The following is a 10,846-nucleotide window of genomic DNA, read 5'->3' as shown; positions in this document are numbered from 1 at the left end:
GGATTTAAAAACTGCTGTGCACACGCTGAGGATTTTTCCGCACGAATTTGCTGCAGTTTTAAATCCGCAGCATGTCAATTCTTTCAGTGGATTCCGCAGCGGTTTGACACCTGTTCCATTGTCCAGGTGTCAATCCGCAGGGGAAAACCGCTGGCAAATCTGCAGGAAAACCACAGGTCACTTTACCTGGAAATCCGCAGGTGAATCCACACTGTGTGCACTCACACTAAAGGCTGGGGTGGAGTTATAAAGCAGGAAGACACGGGGCACATGAGACAAAAGACGCCATCTTGAAAGAAGGCAGGAATGCCCAAAAGGTAATCAAAAATGTTCAGAGTCCTGACAGCACCAAGATGGAAGGATCATCAAACCCAAACCTTGTCCTTGTTACTAATAATGTTCTTACCCATCTGAGGCAATATGTTCGTATTTATGTGCTGGTTTGTTGCGTTATAGCACCATCTAGTGGTGGCTGAATTTATAACTTGCATCTTTACCAGCAAATAGAGTGTTGCATTCTGGGATTAAAGCAAGGTATGCTGGGAAGAAGAAGCTCCATTTTCTTCTGTGTACTTCCTGAGACTGCTCCAACTTGATTTTGCTATCCTGGTAAAGCATATGTGGTAAGATTAATGCTTCTGTTCTTGAAACACAGTATTGTACAAAAAGGTGACTAGCAGCCAGTACAAAGGAAATGTGATTATTAGAGATCTGTGTATTTCCATGTTCAAGTTTGCATCATCTACATATATAATCGCCAGTGGCCGCTGTCCCCGAATCCCATAAGCCACCGAGGCCACGAACTGCGCCTGCGCAAGTGACATAAACGTCTTCGCTATTCCCATGCAGGCGCAGCAACAGCCGCAGCGGGAATAGCGGTGACGTGTATGTAGGGCACAGCACATTATGAATACAGGATATGGCATGAGTCTCCCACCTGGCGGATCCTGGTTGGCTTGGGGGGAGACACGCTACCCCCAGGTGCAGAGGTGGGAGAGGTCATGTCCGTGCAGCCTCCCTCCTTCTGTGGCACTCTTCTGACTGACAATCCCGTCAGACCCCTTCCTCCTGGGCGTGCAGTGTGGGTAGGAGCCGGGCAGGGTGGCAGCGGTGCCTGCTGCAGTGTGGGCAGCAATGGCCTTCCTGTCTTCATCCAGTAGTGATCTGCATAGAATCATAGAATCGTAGAGTTGGAAGGGACCTCCTGGGCCATCTGGTCCAACCCCCTGCTCAAAGCAGGATTCGCTAAATCATCCCAGTCAGATGTCTGTCCAGCCTCTGTTTGAAGACTTCTATTGAAGGAGAACTCACCACTTCTTGTGGCAGCCTGTTCCACTCATTGATCACTCTAACTGTCAAAAAGTTTTTTCTAATATCTAATCTGTGTCTCCTCCCATTCAGTTTCATCCCATTGCTTCTAGTCTTTCCTTGTGCAAATGAGAATAAAGTTGATCCTTCTACAATGTGACAGCCCTTTAGATATTTGTAGACAGCTATTAAGTCTCCTCTCAGTCTTCTCTTTTGCAAACTAAACATTCCCAAATCCTGCAACCTTTCCTCATAAGACAGGGTTTGCAGACCGGTCACCATTCTGGTCGCTCTTTTCTGAACTTGCTCCAGTTTGTTGATGTCTTTTTTAAAATGTGGTGCCCAAAACTGGACACAATATTCCAGATGAGGTCTGACCAAAGAGGAGTAGAGGGAAATAATGACTTCACGTGATCTAGACTGTATGCTTCTGTTAATACATCCTAGAATTGCATTTGCCTTTTTTGCTGCTGCATCACACTGCAGCGCCGGGCAGTCTACAGTGTATGGGAGACGCTGGGGGGGAGAGTGCTGCTGCTCCTACTGCTGGGGTGATTACAGCAGGAGAACTGACGTGAGCTGGAGGCTGGGATGCTGATGAGCTCACCCACAGCCCTGGAGTCTTACACTGGCATGGATGCCAACCTGCAGAGCGCAGTATGGAAACCTGCTACACCACCATGAGGAGAGCAGTCAAGGTTCTCTGCAGAGGATTCCTGCTTTCCATCCCAGTAGATGGTGCATCAGATATTAAAGGGGTACTCCAATTTAATTATATATATATTGTGGTGTAGTGACCACTATGTCAGCTAGGGGGTGCTGTGTGGGTGTCCCAGAACGGGTGTACCCGCACATTCAGTGTGGTAACAGGAGCTGGGTCCTAAATAACCATTATGGGTCTCAAGGTGGGTGGCCTTGGGATGCAGGCTCCAGGGTGTATTGATCAGCAGAGGTACTGCTGATATTTCTGTTACACTGTGTCAGGGAAGCCTGTGTGTGTCTATGTGCAATACAACCTTTAGTGATGTCATAGCCATGTGATCACCTGTGGGTGTGGTTACAGGGCTATGTAATTGAGGTGTTTGGCACATGTGAGAGAGGCTGTGAGGGAGTCTGTCTGAGTGTGGACAGACTTCCATGTGTCCAGGTGGGACACTACAGAAAGTGTATATGGGGAGGACTACAGCTCCCAGCATGTGCTGAGACTCTCGGTCCGAGTCTGAAGCCATGGACGTTTTGTGTTCCTTTGCCTGAGCTGAAGGTTACTTTTCAGTGTTACGCTGCCTTGTGGGTTTATGAAGTGAATAACCCACGTGAACTTTGGGAAGAACCTGTCTCATGATTGTCTCCCGCTGCACCTAAGCGAGTCGAATCCCTACAATTGGTGACAGACTGCGGGCAGCGATTCCCAGAAGCACGTGTGGCAGTGCTGGCGATTCTGAGCCAGGAGAGCAGACGGTCTGACAACCGTGAGTAATACTGACCGAGGTCAGAGAAAGTGACTGTGTTAATATTTGTGGGATACCTCTGAGGAGAAGAGGCATCCGAGAACCTGTGTGGCCGACACAGGTAACAGACAGGAGTCTGTGTTGCAGTGACCAGGGTCAGTGAGAGACTGTGTTCCTGGAGGGGTCAGTGAGAGATTGTGTTCCTGGAGGGGTCAGTGAGCAAGGTCCTGGAGGGTCAGTGTTGGGAGGTTCTGGGAGAGGAATCGGATCCCTGGAACACGTGATATGACGACCTTGGACCTGGTGAGGCCGGTGTGTTGGGAGACCCTGGGAGGAGGGTTGGCTCCCTGAATAGCACCCGGTGTGCGCCTGTGTGTTGGACGGTCTCAGGCGGAGACGGTACGTCCTGAACAGCACACGGACGGGACATGTGAGACTGTGCATGTGTTGTTTTTGTTTTTTTTTTTATCTTTTCCTCTGCAAAACCTGAAGGCAGATTGCTGTGGCTCAGAGCAGTCACGAAGGTTTTTTTTGCAAGGCAGATTACTGTGGCTCAGAGTGGTCACGAAGGTCTCGCAGCACAGGGACCTGGTGTTTTTCCTCTTTGATCATTGGTAGCAGACGCTGTCTGTCTACACCATCCTGCTGCAGCTTTATGGAGTGTAACTAAGCGGATACAGTAGTTGTGGCTTTACACAACTATTAAGGGTCAGTACCCTGTATTATTGCTTCATAACCCATTATACCTGCACTGGTAAGGCCCTACGGACACACTTTTGTGGGGTTTTTTTTATCTTTGAGGGTGACAAGCGGCTTCCGGTAACCCGGCGGGGTTACGAAGGGGACAAGCGACTTCCGGTGGATCGGCGCGTCCACGAAGACGGCGCAGCAGGAACTGCAGTGACATCAGCCGCTGTGTGTGTGTGAACAGCAGCCGGAGGTGCCGGTGGTTTGTGGAAGCAGGAGCTGTGGCAGTGCCAGAAGGAACTGGTGTGGTGTTGTGCTTAAAGGGCCAGTACCAGCCTGAAGGAAAAAACTGTACTGTGTGAACTGTGGCATAAGAAGTTCTGCAGAACGGTCATGGGGAAATCCCGAAAAGGGGTGGAGTCCCAAAAGGGGGCTGTGGCCCAAATCAGGGTGGTAGCCCGAAAAGGGGTGGAGTCCCAAAAGGGGGCGGTGACCCAAAGTGGGGTGGTAACCCAAAAAGGGGTGGAGTCCCGGGAGGGGGCGGCAACCCAAAGCGGGGTGGTGGTCCAGAAAGGGGCCAAACTGGAAGAAATGACAGCTCTGGGTGACTCAGTGGGTATGTTTGGAGTACCGCAGTGTATGTGCAGGTCATTTTCAGTATGCGGAATATCCTTTCCGGGTAGTAATGATGGGCCACAGATGTGTACAGTAATGCTGCACCGGGAAGGAGCCTTTGTTTGGCTGGACTCAGAGAGTCAAGTGACTCTGACAGGAACTCCTCTCGTTTTCTCTCTGACCGAGAAAAGCGTCAGGGTTCGCTGTAAACACGGGGTCACGGTGAACTACCCAGTAGACAGAGTAGTGTTTGAGGGGACCAAAGTTGGTGACTGCCAAGGGGGAGGAATACCACGGGACTTAGTCTATGCCTGGGAGAGGGGCCGGGACTTTCTTTTGTTTGATGACTTTTGGTCGGACGATGGAGATGCTTCGACTGTGGGGCAAGCAGACACTGAGACAGTGATGGCTCCTGACATGGACAGGTCAGAGGTAGAACTGACCAGAGGAAGAAGTACATCTGCCCAACAGACGGACCTGACGTCTCGTGATAAGACAGATGGTGGGCTGGGAGATGAGACGACTGGACTAGACACATTGGTGCTGGATGGTAACTGGAGGGTTCACTCATCTGGTGTGACTGACCCAGTGGTACCCTTTGATGATATAATTAAAGAGGTAGTGGTGAGACACGTGTTGGCCAAAAGAGAAGATCGTGAAATACAGCTGATAAAGGAGACTGTAACAGAACATGTCGAACGGGAAAGAGTCCTAAGGCAAGCAGCTGAGCACAGAGTGGATGAGCTGGAGAAGGAAGTCTCTGAGCTCAGAGGTCACCTGTCAGTGTGTCAAACTATGAACAAAGCTATAGTGAAGGATATGGAGGTGCTCAGAGAGACCCAAGAGAAGCATCAACAGGAGATTCTCCGGAGAGAGGATGAGTGTCGCTACCTGGCAGAGGAGCGAGATAAAGTTCTGCAAGAACTCAGTGGAGTCGTAAAAGGTCTTCTTCGGGAGAAGAAGTGGATGGGTGAAGACGTACAGCGGCCATGCCCGACTGATAGCAAGGCAGAACTGCCAAAGCCCATCTTGGAAAAGGGTCCTGAGGACTGTAAATCTCAGGAAGATGATGAGCCAAGAGCTGCACAAGACAGTCACCCGGTCTTGGCAGATACCTTGACGGAAGTGTCCGTGGGGAACCCAGAGCCATCTGTCCAGGATGAGAGCAAGTCCATGACCTTCAAGTGCGTGATGGAGGTACCCGAAGATGTGCGAGAAGCGTGTGCCAGCGAAAGTGTGCATGAAACCTTTAAAAAGGCAGTAAAGGCCTATAGTGTGAGCTGGGCACCAGAAACAAACCAGTTGGTGATACTGGCAGAAACGGAAGACACAGAGAGAAGGGTGGCTGTCCTGAAGGAGATGCACCTACAATGTCGCCGCATGAAACAGATGCTCGTGGAGCGTAATAGGAAAGCCGCTCGACGTCTGGAGCTTGCAATGGAAGCTCAAAGTCGGCTGGGCTTTGTGGAAGACATAATTCCGGTACCCAGAAATCTGGTGGGGAAAGTCGTTGGCAGACGTGGAAAGGTGATGCAGGAGATGGTGAATCGATCCAGTATGAAGAGAGTGAGGATCCCACCTGCTGGTGAAATCCAAGTCGTTGTTGAAGATGACATGGTTCCTGTCATTGTGGTTGGTTCGGTGGAAAGCATTGGGAAGCTTCGCATGCTCCTGGAATATTGGGTAGCGTACCTGAAGGAGATTGAGCAGCTAAGACAGGATTGATTGCAGATGAACGAGCAGATAGAGAACGTCAGGTGGCGTCCACCTCCAACCCAAGGTGTAAGGACCCGAAGGGATCCTCCAAGGAATGAAAGGACAGGTAGTCAAAGGCAAGAACGTCGAGAGTCCGCAAGTGGCCGTTCTAATCTTAGTAACATAGGCACGAGACTCAGTGGTGGACATAGCGACAGAGGGTCAGACTCAGACCAGCCAATTAGCCCAACTGGACGTGGGACTCATGACCGTACGAACTGGGAGAGCCGGCCAGTGAGAGAAAGGTCGAGTGACGGAGCGCACTGCAGACAGGTGGAGACTAAAGAGTGTCTGGTCACACTGACGGACGTTGACGGGAAGGCCAAAGCCCAAGGTCGAGATACTGACCGCTGGGGGCGGGGGAGGCCTAACAATATAATGCAGTATGACTACCGAAACAGATGGAGATGGTCCTCTCGACTTGTAGGGCATGGTGACAGGGGTGCCAGGTCTCAAGATTCCTGGGTGATGTCATGTGTTCAACCCCACAAGTTTGAACAGAGGGGGGAGGTATGTGGTGTAGTGACCACTATGTCAGCTAGGAGGCGCTGTGTGGATGTCCCAGGACGGGTGTACAGGCACATTCAGTGTGGTAACAGGAGCAGGGTCCTAAATGACCATTATGGGTCTCAAGGTGGGTGGCCTTGGGATGCAGGCTCCAGGGTGTATTGATCAGCAGAGGTACTGCTGATATTTCTGTTACACTGTGTCAGGGAAGCCTGTGTGTGTCTATGTGCTATACAACCTTTAGTGATGTCATAGCCATGTGATCACCTGTGGGTGTGGTTACAGGGCTATGTAATTGAGGGGTTTGGCACATGTGGGAGACTGAGAGTGGGTCTGTCTGAGTGTGGACAGACTTCCATGTGTCCAGGTGGGACACTACAGAAAGTGTATATGGGGAGGACAACTGCTCCCAGCATGTGCTGAGACTCTCGGTCCGAGTCTGAAGCCATGGACGTTTTGTGTTCCTTTGCCTGAGCTGAAGGTTACATTTCAGTGTTACGCTGCCTTGTGGGTTTATGAAGTGAATAAACCACATGAACTTTGGGAAGAGCCTGTCTCATGATATGATTGTCTCCCGCTGCACCTAAGCGAGTTACATCCCTAATATATATATATATATATATATATATATATATATATATATATATATATATAATGGCTGAAGAGCCCGGCGCTGCCCGGGCATAGTAACTAACTGTGGTTCGTTCTAACAAATTATGATTATCCTCCATCTCATAGTCCCGTGCCCATATACCCATGATACATATTGTCACGCTTACCGCCTTCTCCAGCCCCGCCGGCTCCACGCTCGCCGCTCCCGCCTCATGCGCGGCTCCTGCTGTCGCCTCCCTGTCAGGCTCAGCGTCGCCCGTGGCCTCCGGGAGCGCCCGCCGCCTTCGGCGCGCCCCTGCAGCAGGCGCGCGCTCGCCTGCACGCCTGCCTTCGGGTCCGCGCTCTGTCCCGGTGGTCTACCCGCGGCGCATGCGCGCCTTGCGCCTCAGTTCTCAGTACAGGCCAACCCAATCCTCCCCGCCTTCCTGACCCTGCTGACCGGACCCGGAACTCTGGTCTCCATAAGAGGCAGCCTCTTCCTCGGAATCACTGCCTGATCGTCACTTGTGTCTCTCTGTGACTCTGGCTCCCAGCCTGCCTGTCGTTTCCCGTGCTCCTTGCTTAACCTGGTCCTTGTGTTTCCCCAGTTCCCGCCATCTCGTGTCCGCTTCCAGCCTGTGTCTTCGTCTGACCCGTGTTTCACCGTTCCTGCCTTATCTGCCAGTATCCGCCAGCCTCCGTTCCTGAGCTCCAGTCCTACCGGTGCCGGTCCAGCTCCTTCACCTACCTGCCTGCCTGCTACTTCTCTTGTCGTGCCTCCGGCCTCCTCGGGTACCAGCTGCCGTGGTGAGTAGTTTCCCCTGGGCCTGTCCCTAACGCTCCCTGTATAGGGGGTGGTCCACCTGGCCCACTCGCCCAGGGGAGGTTCGCTTGCCACGGTCCAGTGGGTTCACCCTTGGGAACCATCACAGAACGATCAGGCCATGGACCCCGCTGGTACTCCGACCCCGACCCAAAAGGAACTTCTGTTTCTGCGGGAAAACCAGGCGAGGATCATGTCATTCCTCAAGTCCATGGAGTCTCGCCTCTCGTCATTACAATCCTCGGATCCAGGGAATGCCACCCAGATCGCCGGTCTCCAGCAGGAGCTTGCCCAGCAGCGCGACACTCAGGCTCATATCCTGAACTACATGGCCTCGGTGGACAACCGCTTGCTGGCCCTCCAGACCGCGGCTGCAGCTCCGGTACAGCCTGCGGTGCCGCCTCCATCCCCGTGTTTGGCTAAACCCCCGCGATATAGTGGCGACCCCAGGGCGTGTAGAGGGTTTTTAAATCAATGCCAGCTACATTTTGAGTTGCTACCGCAATAATACCCCACCGACCGTGTCAAGGTGGCCTTTATCGTGTCCCACCTAGAAGGAGAGGCCCTAGCCTGGGTTAACCCCCTCTGGGAACGAGACGACCCCCTGGTTACCCAACTCTCCTTTTTCCTAGACACCTTTCGTAAGGTGTTTGATGAACCCGGTCGCCTTGCCTCCACCACCGAAGCGTTGTTCAATCTCCATCAGGGCTCGCTCTCAGTAGGTCAGTACGCCATTCGGTTTCGCACCCTGTCCTCAGAGTTGGGTTGGAACAATGAGGCCTTGGTGGGAGCCTTTTGGCGGTGTCTTTCGGGGCGAATCAAGGACGAATTGGCGGGTCGTGATACCCCCACCTCCTTGGAGGATTTAATCTCTTTGGCTACCCGCATCGACCTCCGCTTTCAAGAACGTTCCCGAGAGCTCGCTAGGGACAGGAGACCCCCTTGCGCTCTTCCGGCCGCTCAGAGTCCACTTCGAGTCTGCTCAACACCAGCGTCCACGCTCCCGCTACCGGAACCCATGCAGGTGGACCGCCTCAAACCGGTGGAGGAGCGTCGGAGAGAGAGGGTCGAACAGGGGCTCTGTTTCTACTGTGGGAGTGCGTCTCACTTTCTTCGCGCCTGCCCCACTCGCCCGGGAAACGCCTCCGCCTAGGACAGGTAAGAGAGGTCTTCCTAGGTAATTTTGACTCCTCTCTACCCTTGACTCTATCTGTCCTTTTGCATCTGGGCCCTAAACGTTTTTCTGAATGGGCCTATATAGATTCTGGGGCTGCTGGTAACTTCGTTCAACTTGAGGCGGTTAAGAGACTTGGAATTCCTGTCAGATCCCTGGAGACCCCTCGGCAGATTGCTTCGGTAGATGGTCAACCCCTGCGGGAGTCCGTTACTCAGGTTACCGAAGAGGTGGAGCTTCAGGTCGGAGCTTTACACCGGGAGAAGATAGTATTCTACATGCTGCCTTCTTTGTCCCATGCCATCCTCCTGGGACTCCCCTGGCTAAGGATCCACGAGCCTATCCTGGATTGGCGCTCTGGTGACGTTCTACGGTGGGGTCAACGTTGTCAAGACAAGTGTTTACTTCCTGTACAGCCGCCGAAATGCCCACGTTCAACGTTGGTATCAACCGAGTTGCCCTCCGTCTACAGGGCCTTTTTGGACGTCTTTGACAAGAAGGAAGCAGAGTCCTTGCCCCCGCATCGTCCATATGACTGCCCCATCGATCTGCTTCCCGGTTCTACGCCGCCCCGTGGTCGGATCTACCCGCTGTCTCCCTCCGAGACCCAGGCTATGTCCGAATACGTACAGGAGAACTTGCCCAAAGGCTTTATTCGCAAGTCTTCCTCACCTGCAGGAGCTGGGTTCTTTTTTGTCAAGAAGAAGGATGGGTCCCTGCGTCCCTGTATTGATTATAGAGGGCTCAACGATATCACCATCAAGAACAAATACCCTCTTCCCCTCATCCCGGAGCTATTTGACCGTCTACGGGGTGCGCGGATCTTCACAAAATTAGACCTCCGAGGGGCCTACAATCTGGTCCGGATCCGCTCTGGTGATGAATGGAAGACCGCCTTCAACACCCGTGACGGCCATTATGAGTACCTGGTTATGCCCTTCGGCTTATGCAACGCTCCCGCAGTGTTCCAAGAATTCGTCAACGACATATTCCGAGATCTTCTCTATTCCTGCGTGGTGGTTTACTTGGACGACATTCTGGTGTTCTCCCCGGATTTGTCCTCACACCGAAAAGACGTGCGTCAAGTTTTACTCCGTTTGAGAACACATCGCCTCTATGCCAAGCTGGAGAAATGCGCCTTCGAACAGTCGTCTCTGCCGTTCTTGGGTTACATCATTTCCGATTTCGGCTTGCGCATGGATCCGGGAAAAGTGTCTGCTGTACTCAACTGGCCACGTCCTCAAGGAATTAAGGCAATCCAGCAGTTCCTGGGATTCGCCAGCTATTACCGGCAGTTTATTCCGCACTTTTCCTCTGACCGCTCCCATCTCTGCTCTGATCCGAAAGGGAGCCGATCCTCACCACTGGCCTCCTGAGGCCGAGAACGCCTTCCGAACCTTGAGACAAGCCTTTGCCACAGCCCCGGTGCTACACCGTCCAGAGGCTAACAAACCATTCACCCTAGAAGTAGACGCTTCTGCCACCGGAGCCGGTGCGGTTCTCTCTCAGAGATCCCCTTCTGGTCGCTTGGTTACCTGCGGCTTTTTCTCCAAGACTTTCTCCCCTTCGGAGAGAAACTATACCATCGGGGACAGAGAGCTGCTTGTCATTAAGCTAGCCTTGGAGGAATGGCGGTATCTTCTGGAGGGAGCTGTACACCCACTCCAGATCTACACCGACCACAAGAATCTAGCCTACATTCAATCAGCACAAAGGCTTAATCCTCGGCAGGCTCGATGGTCATTATTCTTTAACCGGTTCGAGTTTGAGCTTCATTTCCGTCTGGGTGATAAGAATCTCAAAGTGGATGCCCTATCCCGATCCTTCCTAGTCACCGACAACGAGGAGGAGCCTTTGCACATTGTGGAGCCAAACAAGCTCATCGTAGTCGCATCGGTTAACCTGACTTCCCTGCCCCCCGGCAAGACTTTTGTCCCA

General features: G+C 52.6%; 1 protein-coding gene across 2 annotated transcripts in view; it reads left to right on the top strand.

Moving 5' to 3' along the window:
• Positions 1-298: 298 nt before the first annotated feature.
• The window catches only part of LOC141097742 (uncharacterized), a 58,222-nt gene continuing 47,674 nt past the window's right edge, over positions 299-10,846 (top strand). Inside the window, exon 1 of one of the 2 annotated variants that reach the window (XM_073585128.1) lies at positions 299-317. The gene's annotated coding sequence lies outside the window, so the exon portion shown is untranslated. Of the gene's footprint in view, positions 318-485; positions 624-10,846 lie in introns of those variants that run through there. The other variant, XM_073585126.1, reaches the window with a different exon arrangement.

Source organism: Dendrobates tinctorius, unplaced genomic scaffold (genome assembly GCF_039654945.1).
Source record: "Dendrobates tinctorius isolate UK_male_01 unplaced genomic scaffold, ASM3965494v1 ptg000086l, whole genome shotgun sequence".
NCBI classification, from domain to species: domain Eukaryota; kingdom Metazoa; phylum Chordata; class Amphibia; order Anura; family Dendrobatidae; genus Dendrobates; species Dendrobates tinctorius.
The sequence above is the reverse complement of the archived record's forward strand: the minus strand, read 5'-3'. Positions and strand labels throughout refer to the sequence as shown.